We start from the raw sequence: 18511 nt of genomic DNA, 5'->3' as shown, positions 1-18511 counted from the left end.
GATTAGACTAGGATTTAACGATTTTCTGTGAAGTCTATCCTGTGACTATTTAATATAGATTATCCTGGTCTTGGATTGAATAGGCTAGGCTCCAAAGGAATTTGGTTATATTAACATTCAATTAAAAGAATTATTCTGACCAGAAGTGCAATACAAACTCATAATTGAAGGGAAGAGAGACAAAACAGAAACTCAAATAGGATCTGTGGTAGAATTACAATAATATGTCACTCATTAGCTATATGTTTTCTTTGCAACAAATTCTATTAAAAATGGTTTTCATGCCCAGGAAACATTACTATGTGCATTCAAACCTGTGTAGTCTTTAGCTACCAACTTTAATAGCCAGCATCTGTCACCCTTACACTGAGTAATACCTTGCTCTGCAAAGAAGTCCCATTGATTCAACATGAGTCAGGGTAACACAATCTGGCCTATAATTATCAGTGGCACATATCTTGGACCTTATCCAACTCATTCAAGGCAATGGCAGTCTGCATATTGACTTCAATAGGGTTTGTTTTGATTCCCAAAGTTTTGTCATGGAGTGAATTCATATTCCATCTCGTTGAATCGTGTGGGAAGGAATTGTAATTGAAGACATTGACTTGTGGGGCAAATGCTAGAGGGTTTTAGACATGGCTCATAGGCTATCCAGTCCTGTAAGGTAAAGACCACTTTTGGGAAGATGCTGAGTACCCTCAATACCTACTGAGGTCAATGGGAGGTGTGGGAGCTCTGTAGGTGCCAACTAAAAAAAAAAGTAGGCTCAATCTCTTTCTTGAGAATCACAAAGGTCTGTGTACATAAAAAAGTGCAGCTGAGTAAACATCATAAATCATGGCCTGCACATAAAATGATTGTCTCCCCAAAGAGGTTCCAGCTGTACATGACTGGGTGTGTTGGGTCAAATTTATATCTGGTGTTTTAACTCCCCTGAAATCAACAATGTTACACTAGAAATGAATTTGGCCTCATCTGCTTGAAGAGCAGCATAAGTATATCCTGACTCCTGTCTGTGCAGACACCTTTGGACACACCAGTGAAAATAAATTGGTCCAAACCCCCAGCTTGTGACAGTGAGGCAGTTTGAACAGAGAAGAGGGAATGGGAGAAAGGAGAATGAGGAGGTTTGGGAATTGGTCCTGCTTTGATCAGGGAGTTGGACTAGATGACCTCCTGAGGTCCCTTCCAACTCTGATATTCTGATTCTATGTTTGGGGAAAGGGAGGAGAGACAGACAGATGGCCTCAGAGATACAGAACACTAGCCAAAAACTGCTTCTGGAAAAGACTGGATGGGCACAAGATGGGATCTGGCCAAAGATGGTTACAAATTGCAAAGAACAGCCAACACCGAAGTAAATGCTGGGATCCTTCTGTGTGTAGGCCTTGAAGCAAAAAGGTGGAGAATCTCTGTATCTTCCGCCTGCAAATGTTCTGGCAAAATTACTCTATTGACAGGTGAACTTATGTGATGTGTCTTAAACAAGTTTTGGAGCCACACATCCACTTATTTAGATATTTAGAATGAGGCTGGTCAGAAATTGGCTTAAATGAATGCAGCTGTCTCTGTGCATGTATTTGTGCTATCTGGCTAATCTGGCTCTTGTTTATGCTGTGATTGAATAACATGACTGTTTTGTTAGGCATATTTTTGTGAGGATTATCCTGTGTGTGTTTTCATTTACACTAGTGGCTTCAAAAGATCTGCTTCAAATGCCCCTGAGTTTAATCTAGTATTTCTAATAATTCATGATTTATGAGAAATCACTTATTGACTAGAAATGTTTTCTTGTCAGGATCCTTCAAGTAAATGGAGGATTTTCAAATCATTCTACTGTCAGTGTGATTCCATATAGAGGAACTGACTAGCACAATAAACTATATGATCTCTGCAGGAGAGAGAGAGAAGATCCAGTCTGGCAGATGATGCTTTCAGAAGTGGCATAAAAAGAACTCGTTTTTCTGTTTGTCTGTTTCTCTTATTTTAATATTTAACTGGGGGGCGGGGAGTTATGGCTACAAATAGGTATAGGCAAATATAGTAAAAAAGAAAAAAAACTTATCAATGAAAAGCTTTAGAATAAAAATAGATGTCTGTGAAACCAGATAGATTCTAACCACTCTGCTAGAATAGTTGCACTGAATCTGGAGATGCAGGAGCCCAATCTATTGGCCCCTGACAAATTCTGGGACTGGGCCAGATTCTGCATCCATTGAAAGCAAAAGCAAAACTTCCATTGATCTCTGTGGAAGCAGGGCCTGGCCCCACATTTTCAAGGAAAGTTGTAACAGGTATGCCCACACAAAAGTTGTTTTACATGTTATGCTCTCACACACATTCTCATAAACTTTGAAATGCAAGACGAGTAACTGTGTGCATAACTGGGCACTTAAATATGCAAATACTAGTTTTGTATATAAAAGAGAGTCCTTGTTGGTGCAGTTCTTACATCTGAATCTGAAAAGTTGGTGCTAATTCTTTATGGTGGAGAAATCAGTGAACATATTCTGTAAAGACTTGTTCATAGGGATGAGCAAGCTGTTAAAAACAATGACAGGGAGTTTTAGAGGTAACTCACAATAGATAATATTTTCTAGGGGCGCTTTCTGTGTGAGAGCGTAGCTCAGTCTTCATACTCATTCAGCATGTGGCCAACCTGAATCTACTCTTCTGTCAACTGTGGTGTTTTTTTATTTGATGTGTGCTTTGGGCACTGGAGTTACTTCAATGGAAGTTTAACTCTGGCCACCAGACTCATTTTGCATGTCCATCAGATTTTAAAAACTTTAATTCACTACCAATCTGGGGCGGGAGGGGGAGGGTGGCTTTCAAACTGGTAACCTACCAGTAGAAATAAAAGTATCTGATGTGCATAAGGGAGTGGAAATTCTGAAAGTTCACACTCCCGGAATTTCCATCTAGTTCTTCCACAGAGGTAAGAAGATAGAGATTGTCCAGTGTAAAAAGCTGCCTCAAACCCACAGACTCCCGTAAACTGGCTGAAGCAAGTGGCATCTGTACATGGGGCCCTTTGTTTCTATACTGCTTCCTATAGAAAGTACAAACCCTTCCCCTAGCCAACCACAACTAACCTTGGGTTCGACAGGGTAGAAGAAGAAGCAGCAGACATTATTGAAGTCTGCTGCCACCTACACTGTTTGACCCTAGGTGTTTGGGAGGTAATGTGTTGCCTCTCAGACCCCCATTCCCCTTTTGTGCCTCCCCTTTCCTCCCCCCTGAATCAGTGGACAAAGGTTCCCATCTTCTCTTATGTAGATAATATGTACATGTAATAGTTACAAATGTAAATATTGAGGACATGAGTTTTCAAGAGAGAATTCCAATGGCAGCCAGTTACCAAAAAAAAAAAAAAAAAAGTTGTATATCAAGTCACAGTGACAAAGAATATCACAAATGGTATTTCTGTATAAAGATATCTTACTGGAGTGCCTTTCTGGTGCTATTCATGGTTGATCAGACATGCAGTTCCTATTAACATAAATAGAAGTTGCATGTCTAATGGTGTTGAAATTTCATTCTGCAATATAAAGCAATAGCCCCATGAATTGCACCAGGATCCAAGATTTCACAATCAAAGATGGAAATATAGAGCACATTCACACTGTGTCAAGAACCCTAGATTTCCTGCTCCAAGGGGATAAAGACAATCACTATTTGCCAGGAGAATATGTATCATTTTCAAAAATAGCCTCAGCAAAATTTTTCCTCTCAGATTAACATTACTTACAGTTCTCCCTACAATGTCAGCAGATTGCTTTCATTAAAACAACACAAATCAACTGTAATTCCTTCCTTTCTCTGTATTTGGAATTGAGACTAGCTACTTTTAATAGGGGGCTCCAAAGGGATACTAGTTGTAAATTATCTCACTTTCTCAGAAAATTATCTGCTTCTAACATGAAGCAGATTACTTTAAAATCCAGCTGCAAAGTTCTGCCTGGTTGGATCTTACATCTTATAGGTGCTGTTCCAAAACTATATGTGTGTTTCTCTATTCAATTTTCTTCTGCTGAACCCACCACTGAGATACCTGAGGGCCTAACAAACTTATAAAGTGCAGTACATACAAAGATATCTTTATCTCTATATTAAGAACTAATAGTAGCTCCTTTTAAAGTTGGCAGTTTTATTTCTGTTACATTAAGTCTTTTAAATTCTCTAGACCAGATGCTCACTTGGTAGTAATGGGCATAGAGCTATGAAATAAACAGAACGGTGTGAATTTACATTGGGAATCCTCCCTCTAGCTTAAATCTTTAAACTGTATGTTCAGGTTTTCTTGCTAGTTAATATCAGTTTTAGGAGTTCATATTTTGGTCTTGAAAACTGATGATGTAAAGTATGGTATAAAAAGTCCAGTCCTGCTGTCTCTGATTCAGGTGAATAAATCAGGTGCAACGAAAGAGTATGTGTCTGGGAGGGTTTGCAGGTCAGGCATACAGGGTTGTTGTTTTTTCTTCTCTGAACTTTATACTGTAGATTTGTGTTCTTGTAGCAGCTCCTGTTGATCAGATATTTTCTCTAAGTCTAAAAGGAGCAGACTCACATAATAAACAAAAATTAACTATTGGTTGCACTGATCTATCAGGTTCTGTATTAATAGCCAAAGCAGGAACATGTCTAATAACATGCATTGTGTTTTTTTAAATCAGCAAGCTGAAGGGATGACATCTCTGGATGTAGTTGTATTTATTCTACAGCACATCAGAAAAAATGTATAAAGGGATCTGATTTTGTTATTGTAAGATGCAAAAATGACATATTTCCCAGCTACTCTTGTGATTTTTTTTTTCATTTTTACTATAATCTGGAATTTTTCCTCTCTCCAACAGTTTGAGTTATGTCTACTCAGAAACCAAGAATTAAGGTAGTAACCAGCAATCCATTATCCTCTACAGTGCTTGTTAAGATCATGTTAGATAATAATTACTTCAATAATTATATGGATGAGTGTTACCTACTGATTCACTAGCACCACTTCCTGCACTGTGTGAATTTTCCTGAGAAATGTTCCAGTCAGGTATTGATGTGGTCTAGTCTTGCGTTGCTTATGATAGCTGATAGATTCACAACATGAGGAGCTAGAGCTAGATTTAAATAAGAGGAATAAAGACCAGTCTTACGTCCTCCCTGGTGTCATCTTCCAGCCCCAATCTCCTCCCTATGCACTCACCTAATAGGAAAGAAGCCATTGAGCAGTCTGGAAACAGGGTGAAAAAATTCCATTTCACCTCTGCTTCTGGTAAAATTCCCATTCCACAGGCCTAACCAATAACCCATTTGTTGGCCATGCCTTGTCTAATTGTTTAGTTAAATCATAATTTCCAAAACACTCCACTTGTAAATCCAGGCTTAAGATCATTTTATACAGACATAAATAGCCATCGCCTGGATGGCAAAATCACTGCACCTCTGTTCCAGTCACATCATGTCTAACAATAAAGCCTTAAACTCCCTGTATAACTCAAAAAATTGCCAATTTCACACTTGATTTTCCACTTGCTCCACTCCATAGCTTTCATGCTTCTTGCCTGTCTCCATACTTCGCAGAATTAGTTTAGATCAATTTATTAATAACCCAATTTTTAAAAAGGGTCTTGATATAAGCCGTACCTTTCTTAAGCATGATTGTAATGCTCACAAATTTTGCCTTCTTCTAGCTCAGTGGCTCTTAAACTTTTCCATACTGTGGCCCCATGTCACTGCAGAAATAAACCTTCAGACCCCTCCTTCCTTCTTAGCCATAAAGAAAGGAAGATTTGATATAATAATTCCCTTCAAGATCTTGACCCCCAAATCCATTTCCTTTTAAACTGAAGTTGGCAGAGCTGAATTATATGCTATTTCACTTTCACATACAACCCCCATTCCCTCTGCTCCACCAAAGATGCCAGCAAAGGAAGTTACAGAAGAAAGCTTGAGCTGAATGAACAAGATAATGTTTTGTAATCATCAGTGAAGATGACAGAATCAGCTGAGGAGTGCTCCTTGAAGTCAAAATAGTGACCTAGATTTCTTGCATTAGTTCCAATTCAGAAATTATACACAATTTTGCACAATGCCTTGATTAAAGACATGGATGAAACTTAGAGATACTTGGAAAAGGGAAAAAGTAACATATGAGATAACATTTGAATAGTGCCTATGCATTCTAATAAAGCTATCGTTCTATTCTTTTTAAGTTGTTGTTGTTGTTGTTGTTATTATTATTTATTCTTGTGCATATTATTCCTATGCTTGGGCAATTAAAAGATCTGTTTCAGTTAACAGGACAATGGTGAGAATCTTGTAATAGGAGGAAAAGTTAAAATGTTCATTTTTGTTACATCCTTTTATTACTTTTTATTTTATTGTTAAAATTTTAAGCGCAGGCAACACAAAAAAGGATCAATAGAGTTTAAGGCTAGAAGGAATCATAGTTATAATCTAGTCTTAGCTCCTGCATAACTGAGGGCATATAATTTCACACAGTAACTCCTGGATCGAACCCAATAACCTCTGTTGAACTAGACCATTTCATTTTGAAAGACAGACAGTTTTGATTTAAAGATTTCCACCACATCTCTAGGTAAATTGTTTCCATGGCAAATTACCCTCACTTAATGTGCATTTTATTTGCAGGTTGAATTTGTCTAGCTTCACGTCTCAGGCTTTGATAAGATAAAAACGTTGATGGTTTAGTCTCAGTAAAAAAGTATGAGGTCATTTCTTGGCATCAGGTAGTGACTGGCCCTCAGAGTGGTGCATAGTGGGAAGTTGTAAGGAGCCTGTCAGATCTGCCCTGTGCTCTCAGGAGTAGAGGTGAGAGGAAGTGGGATCATAGCTTCCCTTCCATTGCACACCAGCCTGGAGAGCTGTCCAGCTGTATATGGGGGAGCAACATGCAACACGAAGAGGGATGTATCAGCTGCAATGCAGCCTCTCTGCACCCAGGAACTCTAGGAGACATTAAGCGTCCCCTAGAGATGTTTTGTTCAACATCTTCATTAATGATCTGGATGATGGGATGGATTGCACCCTCAGCAAGGTTGCAGATGACACTAAGCTGGGGTCATGAGGAATAGGGTCCAGAGTGACCAAGACAAACTGGAGGATTGGGCCAAAAGAAATCTGATTAGGTTCAACAAGGACAAGTGCAGAGTTCTGCACTTAGGACAGAAGATTCCCATGCACTGCTACAGGCTAGGAACTGACTGGCTAAGTGGCAGTTCTGCAGAAAATGACCTGGTGATTACAGTGGAGAAGAAGCTGGATATAAGTCAAAAATGTGCCCTTGTTGCCAAGAAGGCTAGCAGCATATTGGGCTGCATTAGTAGGAGCATTGCCAGCAGATCGAAGGAAGTGATTACTCCCCTCTATTAGGCACTGGTGAGGCCACATTTGGAGTATTGTGTCCAGTTTTGCTGTCCCCATTACAGAAAGGATGTGGACAAATTGGAGAGAGTCCAGTGGAGGGCAACAAAAATGATTAGGAGGCTGAGGCACATGACTTATGAAGAGATGCTGAGGGATCTGGGCTTATTTTATGTGCAGAAGAGAAGAGGGAGGATTTTATAGCAGTCTTCAACTATCTGAAGAGAGGTTCCAAGGAGGATGGAGCTAGGGTATTCATTGCTCCTTGTTCTGTCATCTGCCAGCACTGAGGTCTCAATTTGCAGTGGGGGAGGTCTAGGTTAGATATTAGGAAAAACTATTTCACTAAGAGGGTGGTGAAGCACTGCAATGGATTACCTAGGGAGGTGGTGGAATCTCCCATCTTTAGAGATTTTTAAGGCCCAGCTTGACAAAGCCCTGGCTGGGAAGATTTACTTGGGGTTGGTCCTTCTTTGAGCTGGGAGTTGAACTGGATGGTCTATTCCAACCCTAATCTTCTATGATTCTATATTTCTGGGACATGCAGTACCTTGCAATAACCTGTGGCTAAATAGCACAATCAGCCCTTGATAGACACTAAGAACAATGTATTTGCAGTCAGTGGGTGACTAGACCCAATCCCACAGGCAAAACCTCCCACTGAATTCAGAATTCAGCTTTGGATGATTACAGAATTAGGAGACAAGTCACAAAAGTGTGAACGAGCAGGGAAACATTTTCAGTCAATACATTTGCATGCGATATTTGAATTAATGAAGCTATAAATCAGTTATCTAAATGTATTAAAAGGGGCAGGGCTGATATACCTAAGTGCTTTTTATATTTTCAAGTGTTTCAATAGTTTAGGAAAGGGTAATATTGATTGAAAGTATATTTGAAATGACTGCTCTAAACAGTGGGGGGTGACGTGGAAATTGCCATCTTTTCGCTGGCTGTAGAAATGGAATTTCTTATGATCAAACATTGTTTCCATTCAATTGGCAATCCATAGCTGAATGAATTAATGACAGTGACTGTCACTGGAGGATGGTGCCATGAATACGTGCACCTTTGTAATATCATATATTTACATATTTTGTGAATGAATGGCTTTGATTGAATGTGTTTCTTAGGTGCTCCAGCTTTGAAGGACCTATAGAACACATATTTTTAAAATATATATCACCTGAAGCATTTTGCTGCCAAATTTTCAAAAGTGTGGGCCTTATTTTGGGATGCCTGCTTTGAGGCATCTTAGGCACCTGAACCGAGAAGCTGCTTTTGAACTTTAGGCCCTTAAAATTTCCTTCCATTGTCTTGTGCACACTAGAACTTTGCCCATTACTTCCTTTTCTCTACCCCATATTGTTGCTATGGGATGTTTTAAAAATCTAGAATGAAACTGCACTATTTCTTGTATTTAAGCACAGGTGTGTGCACAAGGGGGACAAGCAGGAGCATGGGCCCCCACAGTAATTGACAGGGCACAGAGCTCCTCTAGCTCTGGGGCCATGGTGGGAGAGCAGAGCAAGCTCCTCTGGGCCCAGGGGGAGAGTGAACTTCTCCAGCCCTGGGGCTGTGAGGGGAAAGCAAACTACTCTGGCCCTGGGTCGTGAGAGGAGCTGACAGCTTCTCTGGTCCCTGGGCTGTGGCAAGGGCATAGAATGTGCCCCTCTAAAGCTGTCAAATTTTTATTCATGTGCATGCCCCTGCTTAAACATGAAATCTTCTCCTGGTTTAATGGTCAGAATAGCTGACAGAGTTCAGACATCAGATTTCTCTTATTTGCACTGCCTCTGACAGTGTGACCAATGGCAAGTTACTTAACCTTCCTAAGCCTCAATTTACACATCTATTAGTTTATCATTATTATTGTCTTATTTACCCTGTGCCCCAAAATATGTTAGGCTCCTCCCAGCACAGAGATACGATCCTTGTTCCCCAAAAAGCTTAGTCTAGGCAGACAAACCATGCAGGAGACAGAGAGAGAAAATCAAATAGTTTAAGGTGGTGTTAGGCACATATTGCCTTGGTTATGTGATTTTTAAAAAATATTAATCATGCTACTTCTTCATTTTCCCATGAATCGTGATGCCTTGGCCTGCCTGCTTCACCATTGCAACCCTGGTTAATTCAAAAGAAAAAAGCAGCCAATCAGAGTATACACATTTCACTTTCAGTGTTCAAATAATCATAATGCTTAGCAATTAAATTGTACTATAGTAAATTATATATTCACATTTTCAAAGTGAATGCACTATACAGACATTTTCTATTTCTGTCTCACAGCACAACTATGAGGAAGACTATTTTACAGACAGGACACCAGCTCCTCCACTTCAGAGAAGCTTGTCAGTTTATGCCAACTGAGGATCTGACATGCAAATTAAGGCACAAAAGACATTAAGTGATTTGACCATGATCACACAGCAAGTCAGTTTCATAACCAAAGTTTTAACCTACATCACCTATCACACACTCTGACCATTAGAAAATATTGTCTCTATTGAGAAATTGTGACAATACCTACCTTTCTCATAGTTTTCGTTTGAGCCTTCACTAGTTAATAAAAAGGCCCAATTTGCAAAGCCAGGATCCCAAAATTATTTGGTTCTTCATGTGAAAAGTTCTGTATAAATGCAAAGTATATTACAATAAATGTTGGGTGAAATTCTGGACCCATTGACTTCAATAGGGCCAGAATTTCACCTGAACACCTACAATACTGCATGCCTAAGCCTCAAATATAAAATCATAAATTGCAAGCTGGCTGTGTGCTTCACTGACAGATCTGTGAAAAAGCATTTCATCTTCATCGTCTTCATCATCATCATCACATTGCAATATTTTGAGGACTTAAAACATTCACAAAACAAATTGATGAATTATGGTCACAATTTTTCAAACATACTTTCAGCTTTTCCCCCATTTGTGGTGTATGGACACTGATAACTGTACTATGCTAAAAGCAACAAAGAGTCCTGTGGCATCTTATAGACTAACAGACATATTGGAGCATAAGCTTTCGTGGGTGAATACCCACTTCGTCAGACACATGACATTATGCTGTTTCTTGTTTAACCTCAGTTGGGGATATTAGTTCGTACTTTCCTATATAAGAGTGTTCTCTGAGTGCTGAGTTTCTTTAAAATACATTTTGAAAATGTGGCTGTAGCATCACAATCTATTACCACTCTGTTGTAATGACTACATAGTTACCATGTTGGTAAGGCAGCAGACCTTATCTTCAGTATTTGCTACCAACTGGACTTACATTTGGCTTTTTAAATTTTGTTTTGTTTTGTTTGTTAAATTCCCCAGGCTATTTTTAAAAATAGCTTAAAACTGAACATTTCAGGGGAGTAGCACTTATCATGATTATATTCACAATGGCCCAGATTATGATACATTGTTCATATTGAATAGCATTTTATGCCATGAAAAAACTCATTCATTCAATGGAAGTATTCATCATATAAGATACCACTCAATATGAGGAAGGGTATCACAGTCTGGTACAGTTCTAGCATTCCCCTCATCTCCAGTCAATTCCCTGCCATTCTTATTTGGGAATAAACTTGTGCCCTATGCAAAACTGATGCTATGGGGTTACAGAGATTAAAAACTACTTGAAAAATAGGTCAAGGAAGAAGGATTGCCATTATCTAATAATTCCTAGCAAATCTCTCTTCTTTCCAAAAGGTTTTTACCTCAGAGTAGGAGCCTTATCTATAAACTATATCGGATTAATAAACAGTAGGGAGAGGATATGGGAGTTGCTTCCCTATAAGTGAGGCAGGGGAAGGAGTTTGAAAAAGAAATATGTGAGGAAAAGCAGAGATGCAAGTTGAACTGTAAAAAGGGATAGGCAGGCAAAAGAGAATAAAGAAGAATATGATGCTGAAAGCAGAAAAGGGTGATTAATAATGTGCAGCTAGGAAAAGAGAATATAAAGCTTTGAATGGAAACTTCTCACTGTTCTCACCTTTGTATTCTAATCTTTGGAGCTTCAGTATCTAGAATTTCAGTGTATTTCCCTGCTGCATTCTGTTCTTCATTCTTTCATAACCCACTCAATGCCTGCCTATACTATTATCCTTCTTGAGAACTTGGCCTCTTACTGTGTGATCCAGCTTTGTCTACTCTAATTGAGGCTCTGTCTATGGTTGGAGCTGGGGCTGTGATTCCCAGTTTGAGCAGAGATACTTATAATATTCTCTTTCAGCTAGAGCTAAAAGTAGTTGTGTAGACACAGTGGCATAGGGAGTGGCATGGACTTGCCAGCCTGAGTATGTACCCACAGTGCCTGGGCAGGTTTGTACTCAGCCTTTCTAGCCTATATGGCTGGTCATCACCACCTGTGCTACACTACTATTTTTCATGAGATCGCTCAATGAAAGCTAACACACATTTAGAATAGGAAATAGCTATACTATCTCAGACATCACTGCGGTAAATGTTTATTTATTAATGGTGATCATAGACAATATCTATAGATATAGATATACAGATATAGATACAGACATAGATAGATATAGAGTGAGAACTTTTTCCTTCCATACAAATGAAACATGTTGAAATCTGGCCTGTGTTCTTTTAATTTTCTTTATCCCTCTGTTATTTTGTTGTAGTAGTTAAAATACAATATCCTAAATACATTTCTAGTGTACCTCCATTTACTTCAGTGGAATCACACTAGGGATTGATTTGGCACATTGTACTTAATTTTAATCTGATTAGTACATGCATAGAAACAAAAGGGGGAAAAATAGACCGTGTCTGTGGACTTAGCAGCAGCCTCTGCTCAAAACTATAGTGGAATACTCTAAAAATAGGTGAGATCTGAGTCCTATGGAAGTCAGTGGGAGTTTTTCCGTTGACTTCAGTGGGGCCAGGATTTCACCTACTCTGCCCAAATGGTCACTAGAGAAGCGATTAATTCAGTGGGCCTACACATCAGAGTAAATCTTAATAGATCAGGCCCAATGTAATGGCAGATATATATGTAATACCTGTGCTAGAAGTTGTTTGTTTTTTTTTAAAGAGTGCTCTTTGACTATAAGCGAGAGATTTTTTTGGTCCCATGTACCTATTATTGGCATACTCTACCACCAACCTGTCAGTCAGCTTTCAACAGTGCCAGATATGCCTTTTACTTTCTGCAATAAACAACACAAAAAAGCCTCCTCAGATACCTAATTAATAAGTAACTGGCTGCATAAATGTGATTTTTACATATATTTCAGCTAGTTCAGTGATCCAAAGAAACACAAGGATATCATATGGGTTTGTTACTATCTCTTGGGAGCTTTAGGCCAAATTCTGTGCTGATTTATATTATCTAATAGTCAACTGAATTCAATGGAATTGAATTACAGGGGTAAGTCAATGCAGAAATTATTATTTCACAAAATCACACATGAGAGGACATAACTGAATGGGAACCATATTTGGACTCAGCACTGCAGAATTTCAAGAGATGCTTTTATGAGAACTGTAATGCACATCACACTCTGCAGTTATTGACCGAGGCATACCACACACTAGGTGGCATGTCTCAGTTCAATCTGCCAAGTCAAACAGAGCAGTCTGTATAGCATATAAGCAGTGCTGCACTTATAAAAGGAGCAGCTCTGTATGTTATTATTACAGTTATTTACTCCTTTTGAACAAAGGCAGCATTCAGACATTAAAAAGGTTAGAAGGCATACTGATTATTACACACACACAAACTAATTAAAAGAACATTATTAAGGTTGCAAAGTCAAGCACTCAAAAGTTACCAAATGCTAGCATTAAGATTGCCTGTGCAACCCTAATTTGACCCCCTTGTGTGCATGCATTATGATGCAGTCTTTAAATACATGATCACATACTGTTTTTTCTACAGGACTCTTGCCTCATTCAGTATACAGAATGGATGATGCTTACTTGACCAGCAGCTATTCAATATTTTGTTTTCTCATTGTTGTTCAATGCATGGTTCAAATGCCTTATTTACTGCACACAATTCAAAGCATTCTCTGAAGACAGATTTATTAATTCCCTATTGGTTATTTCTGTGGCACTCATCACTATAGTATCTGTGTGTTTCACAAATAAGGGCTTTTATTTTCACAACACCCCTCTGAAATGAGTGGGTATTATTATTGCCATTTTACAGTTGGAAAACTGAGGCACAGAGAGATTAAGGTCAAAAGTATCCACTAATTTAGGTTACCGAATTTGCAACACCTAGGATGTAATTTTTCAGAGTACATAGCATTATATAGCACTTCATATATTCAAAGCACAGCTCCCATTTACTTCAGTTGCAATTATGAGACCTCAGCACTTCTCCACATGAGACTCCAATCTCTCAAGTCCAGCACTCAGAAAATGAGGAACACACATTTAGTGACCACTTGTGAAAAGGTTGGTTTAAGTGACTCGCCCAGCATTATACAGCAACTCTGTGACAGAGGCTGGGATAGAATCCAATTCTCCTGGACAGTATTCTAGTGTCTTAAACATGACACTGTCCTTCCTCTTCTTGGAATCCCCTGTCTCATTCACTATACCCTGTCCAGCTTTTGCAACAAATGAAGCAGGGGTCCTATACACAACAGTCTTTACTAAACTACCCTGATTCATGCACCAAGCAGGTGTAATGAATGTGGCAAGAGTCCTGTGCAAAAATAGAATGTGACGGTGTAATTGAAGTTTGTGTTATAACTCATAAGCTCAATAGTGACAGAGTGAGGTAGCACAGGCAATCTTAAATCTGACATTTCTTAACATTTGAGTGCTTGATTTGCAACCTCCCAATCTGAATCATTTTGGTTGAAATTTTAAAAAAGTAAATAAAAATAAATAATAATAATCAGCCTGAGGCAGACACACAGTATGGAAAATTTCAGCCCCAACTATTAAAATTTGGCAAAGTTATTAGTAACTGAAAACAGGATCTCTCAATGGTTTTAAGAATAAAGAGTGTTGTAAGTTCCACCTATAATAATATAGAATTTTAAAAAATTGTTTGCTAGAATTGCAACTGTACTTGTTATAGTGTATATATGTGGAATTTGATATGGGGTGATACTATAATACAGCGGTGGCCAAACGTACGGATCCTCCAAGCCAGTTATGATAGTCTTCAGAAGTTCGAGGCCCAGGTAGCCTCTGCAGAGGCTCAGGGGGAGGCGCCTGACAGGGCTCAGGGCTTTAACCCTATGAGGAAGCAGGTCTTGGGGCTTCAGCCTGTGGAGATGGGGTTCTCAGGGCTATAGCCCCATGGGAAGCACCTGCTGGGGCTCAATGCTTCAGCCCCATGGGAGGTGTCTGCCGGGCTTGGGGATTCAGCCTCCCAGGGGGATGGTGGGGATAGGGACTTCTTCCATGCAGAGAGGGATGTATCTTGGAGCTCCAGCCCCTTGGGAGGAGCCTGCTCATGACCCACATGCCCCTCCTCTCAGATTTTTTCTGGGATTTGTCGGTCCTGCTTGGTCAAAGGTGCCACCAGGCCCCTTCCCTGCATGACAGCGTTGGACCCAGCAAGCTTGGGAGCTGCGGCCCTGGGAAGAGGCAGTGGCAAACAGCTGGGAGCTGCAGGGAGGGCCACTGAAGGTAAGAGGGGGTGTGTGCCTGGGGGGGCTTGACTCAAGCTGTTTGGAGAACCTTTAAATTGAGTTCCCTCCCAACACACACTCTCAGAAGGCCCCAGGCATCTCTGGCAGAAGCTCCTAGCCCCACCACTCCACTGCAGGGCAGAAGCCCCAGGTTCCTCCACACACAGTCTGGTAGGCAAAAAATGGGGGGAGGGTATGAGGGCTCTGTGAGCCACACTTTTAACTGTGAATTAGCTGCATGTGGCTTGCAGGCCACAGTTTGGGCACCCCTACTATAGTACATATCATGGACAACGGCAATAATCATGGGCACTGAGGATACAAACAATGAGTGTTGTGTATCCGGTTTAAAAAACAAAACCTTTGTTCCTGTAGTTAAAATTGAGCTAAGTAGTAAATGTATTTAAGTGCCAATCTTTTTAAAATGCACTTGGATAGGAATCAAAAACGCGATCTTTTTAATTTGGTAAACAGTGTATAGTATCCCATTTGAAAGAGACAAAAAAGAATGGTTCTGTCTGTCCCCCGGAATGTGCATGATAGAATTATATGTCAGAAATGAAAAAGACATTACATTTACTGTGCTTTATTTTGAGTCTCTTGTTTGTCTCAGATTCGTATGACACATGAGCACAGAGTTCTCAGTCTTTCATTTCAGTATTAGAATTTTATGTGAAGACGTTGGGAAATGTGCAATGCAAATTCTTGAATTTTAAACACCACATCTACCAGGAGCTTAGCAGAGGTGTTGGCTCCTTCATTGTTTGAAATTCATCAGGTAGCTGTTCCAGAACAGTTTTAGGAGGGAGGATCACTAGGATTATCTAACTCTGGAGAGCATTAATAAAACAGATGAATTTTCAGCACTTAATAGCATTGAAAGCTTCAGAGTTAGAGATCATTAAGTAGAAATAGTTCAAATATATGTGTTAATTGTTGCAACAAATGAAAACACCACCAAATAAACAGCTTTTCAAGAAAACTAGGGAATTATGCCAGAAGGGCTAGAAACTCATTTATGGAGAAAAAAAAAAAAAAAAGAACTTCGCTAGATAGCTGTTTTTGTTTTCAAGTAGAACATTTTAATAATGGCTGATTTCTGCCTTCTGAAAAATCCAGTTTGTTATGCTTTCCTGGCAATTTTTAGGAGGTGCTCCTCTGGTTTGGCCCTACCTTTTGTTGGACCCAATGCAAAGTATGAGCAGATGATCCATATACAGACTGCTTTAGCTTGTGTACTATCTGGGAGTTGAGGGTTTTGACAGATGTTAACACTGTTGCTGAGGGGTCAGATTTGGTTTATTCACTTAGGAGGCAGGTTGGGGATTTATCACTGGAGGGGGTTCATCAGATGGGATAGGGATTGGGACATATGTCACAGGTTCACAAAAGCTGCATTCAGCCCCTGGGGAGAGGAGGATAGGACGCTTGTAATACTAGCTGCAGGAAGATTTTGTTAGTATGATGAATAGAGCAGGGATATTTGTCACAAAGAGAGGCCCAGATTCACAAAGATATTTAGGTGCCTAAGGGCACCCACACTGCAATGTAAGCTTGTGTTTGATCCCGGGCTCAAGGCTAACCCATCTTGCATCTACACTGCAATTGGGCTAACCCAGGGCTCAGACCCAGGGTCCCAAGACCCTGCAGGGCTAGAGGGTCTGAGCTCAAGTCAAGCTGAGACCTAAGGTCTGAGCCCTATTGCTTTGCTGTGTAGCCACAGCCCCACTTGACTCAGGTCTGGGAGTCATCTGGAACAATCCCACCAATTCCATGGGACAATTCCATAGTCTCTCTGTCCCAACAACCTGCAATCTACACTATTGAAAATGGAAGCGTCCCTTCCCTTCCCCATCTTGGCAAATGGCAGCAACTCAGGTCAGCATTAACCCATTCGGTTCTGATCACCAATCTGCAAACACAGTAGCACAGAAGCCTCCAGGGTTTGCAATGGATTTTGAACTGATCAAGCCTTTTGCAAACTGAGCTGCTTCCAAGTAAAGTGCAAGGTGGGCAGTAAAGTTTTCCCATGGTGCACTATGTTCCTATGGCTACATTTCAGGATGGGGCAGCAATAGGGACTCTGGGATGTGGTTACTTTTACTCAGGTCTGCGGACTGCAGTGTGGACACCAGAGCCCTACGTTTGAGCACAAGTCAGAAAATTCTTAACCTAGGGTTAAAATACAATGTAGACGTTCAAGCCCAGGTTTCCCTAACAATGTGTCAGCTGACTCAAGTCCCACTAATCCTGGTCTTACACTGAAGTCTAGACATACCCTTAGTATGGGTTTAGATGCTTAAATCCCAGTGTTGGCTCCACTGCAATTCAGAGAACTCTCATCAAAGCCTGTCGTCACCCAAGCTGACTTACTACCTAAATTTTCAGAGTAAACGTTCCTGAGGTTTCAGTTTCTGGGCATGCACACTGCTGCCTCACTCTAGGTGTCCAGATGCCTATCTCTTGCCTGAGCCCCAGAGTGGATTCACGGACCAGGGAAGACTGGCATTCATCTGCTCAATTCGTGTGTGGGTCTGATCCTGTGGGCATGCTCAGAGATTGCCTACCGGGATTGGGCCCCATTCAAAATCTGGCTGGAGGGAACAATTGTGATGCTCTCTCCCTACCAGGGCTGGCGCTTTCATTTAGGCGACTTAGGCAGTCGCCTAGGGCGCCAGCATTATGGGAGGGGCGGCATTTTGCTAGGGGGGCGGCAGGCGGCTCCGGTGGAGCTGCCGCAGTCGTGCCTCCGGAGGGTCTGCTGGTCTCGCAGCTCTGGTGGAGCTGCCACAGGCATTTCTGCGGATGGTCTGCTGGTCCTGCGGCTTGGGTGGACCTGCCGCAGGGATGCCTGCGGCAGCTCCACAAGAGCCGTGGACCAGCGGACCCTCCACGGGAATTCCTGCGGCAGCTCCACCGAAACCGCGAGACCCGCGCGCGGGGCGGCAAAATGGCCCGGCACCTAGGGCGCCAGAAACCCTGGCATCGGTTCTGCTCCCTACTTATACCTGTTAGCCCAGTAAGTAGAGCACGCATATGGGATATAGGAGACCTGGGTTCGATTTTCCCCCTCAGGCAGAGGGGAAGAATGGATTTGAACAGGAATCTCCCACCTCTCAGGAGAGTGCTTTAAGGAGTGAATATGTGATATTCTGTGGGGCAGAAAGGGTGGTTCCCTCCTTCTCTCCTGTTGTTCCAGTTTGGCTAACTAATTAAAGAGTGATTGAAGCAGGAGGACTGGACCCTAGGTTTCCCATCGCTGAGGTGGGAGCCCTAATAAGCAGGCTACAGAGTCATTTTCTCTCTATGTCTGTCACTGGCCCGATGACTCTTTAAGTAGTCTAAGCTGTTCCACTGTGTACAGTTTCTTAGAGTTATTGGGTCAGAGACAGAGAAAGTGAGCAAATGAGAGTAAACCTAGTGCCTGGTGGTTAGGGTCCTCACCTGGGACGTGGGAGATCCAGGATTCTGTTAGTTAGCCAAACTGGAACAGCTTCCACAGGAGAGACAGCGGGAACCCCCTC

Source organism: Chelonoidis abingdonii, chromosome 3, assembly GCF_003597395.2.
Source record: "Chelonoidis abingdonii isolate Lonesome George chromosome 3, CheloAbing_2.0, whole genome shotgun sequence".
NCBI lineage: Eukaryota > Metazoa > Chordata > Testudines > Testudinidae > Chelonoidis > Chelonoidis abingdonii.
Note: the sequence above shows the minus strand (reverse complement) of the source record.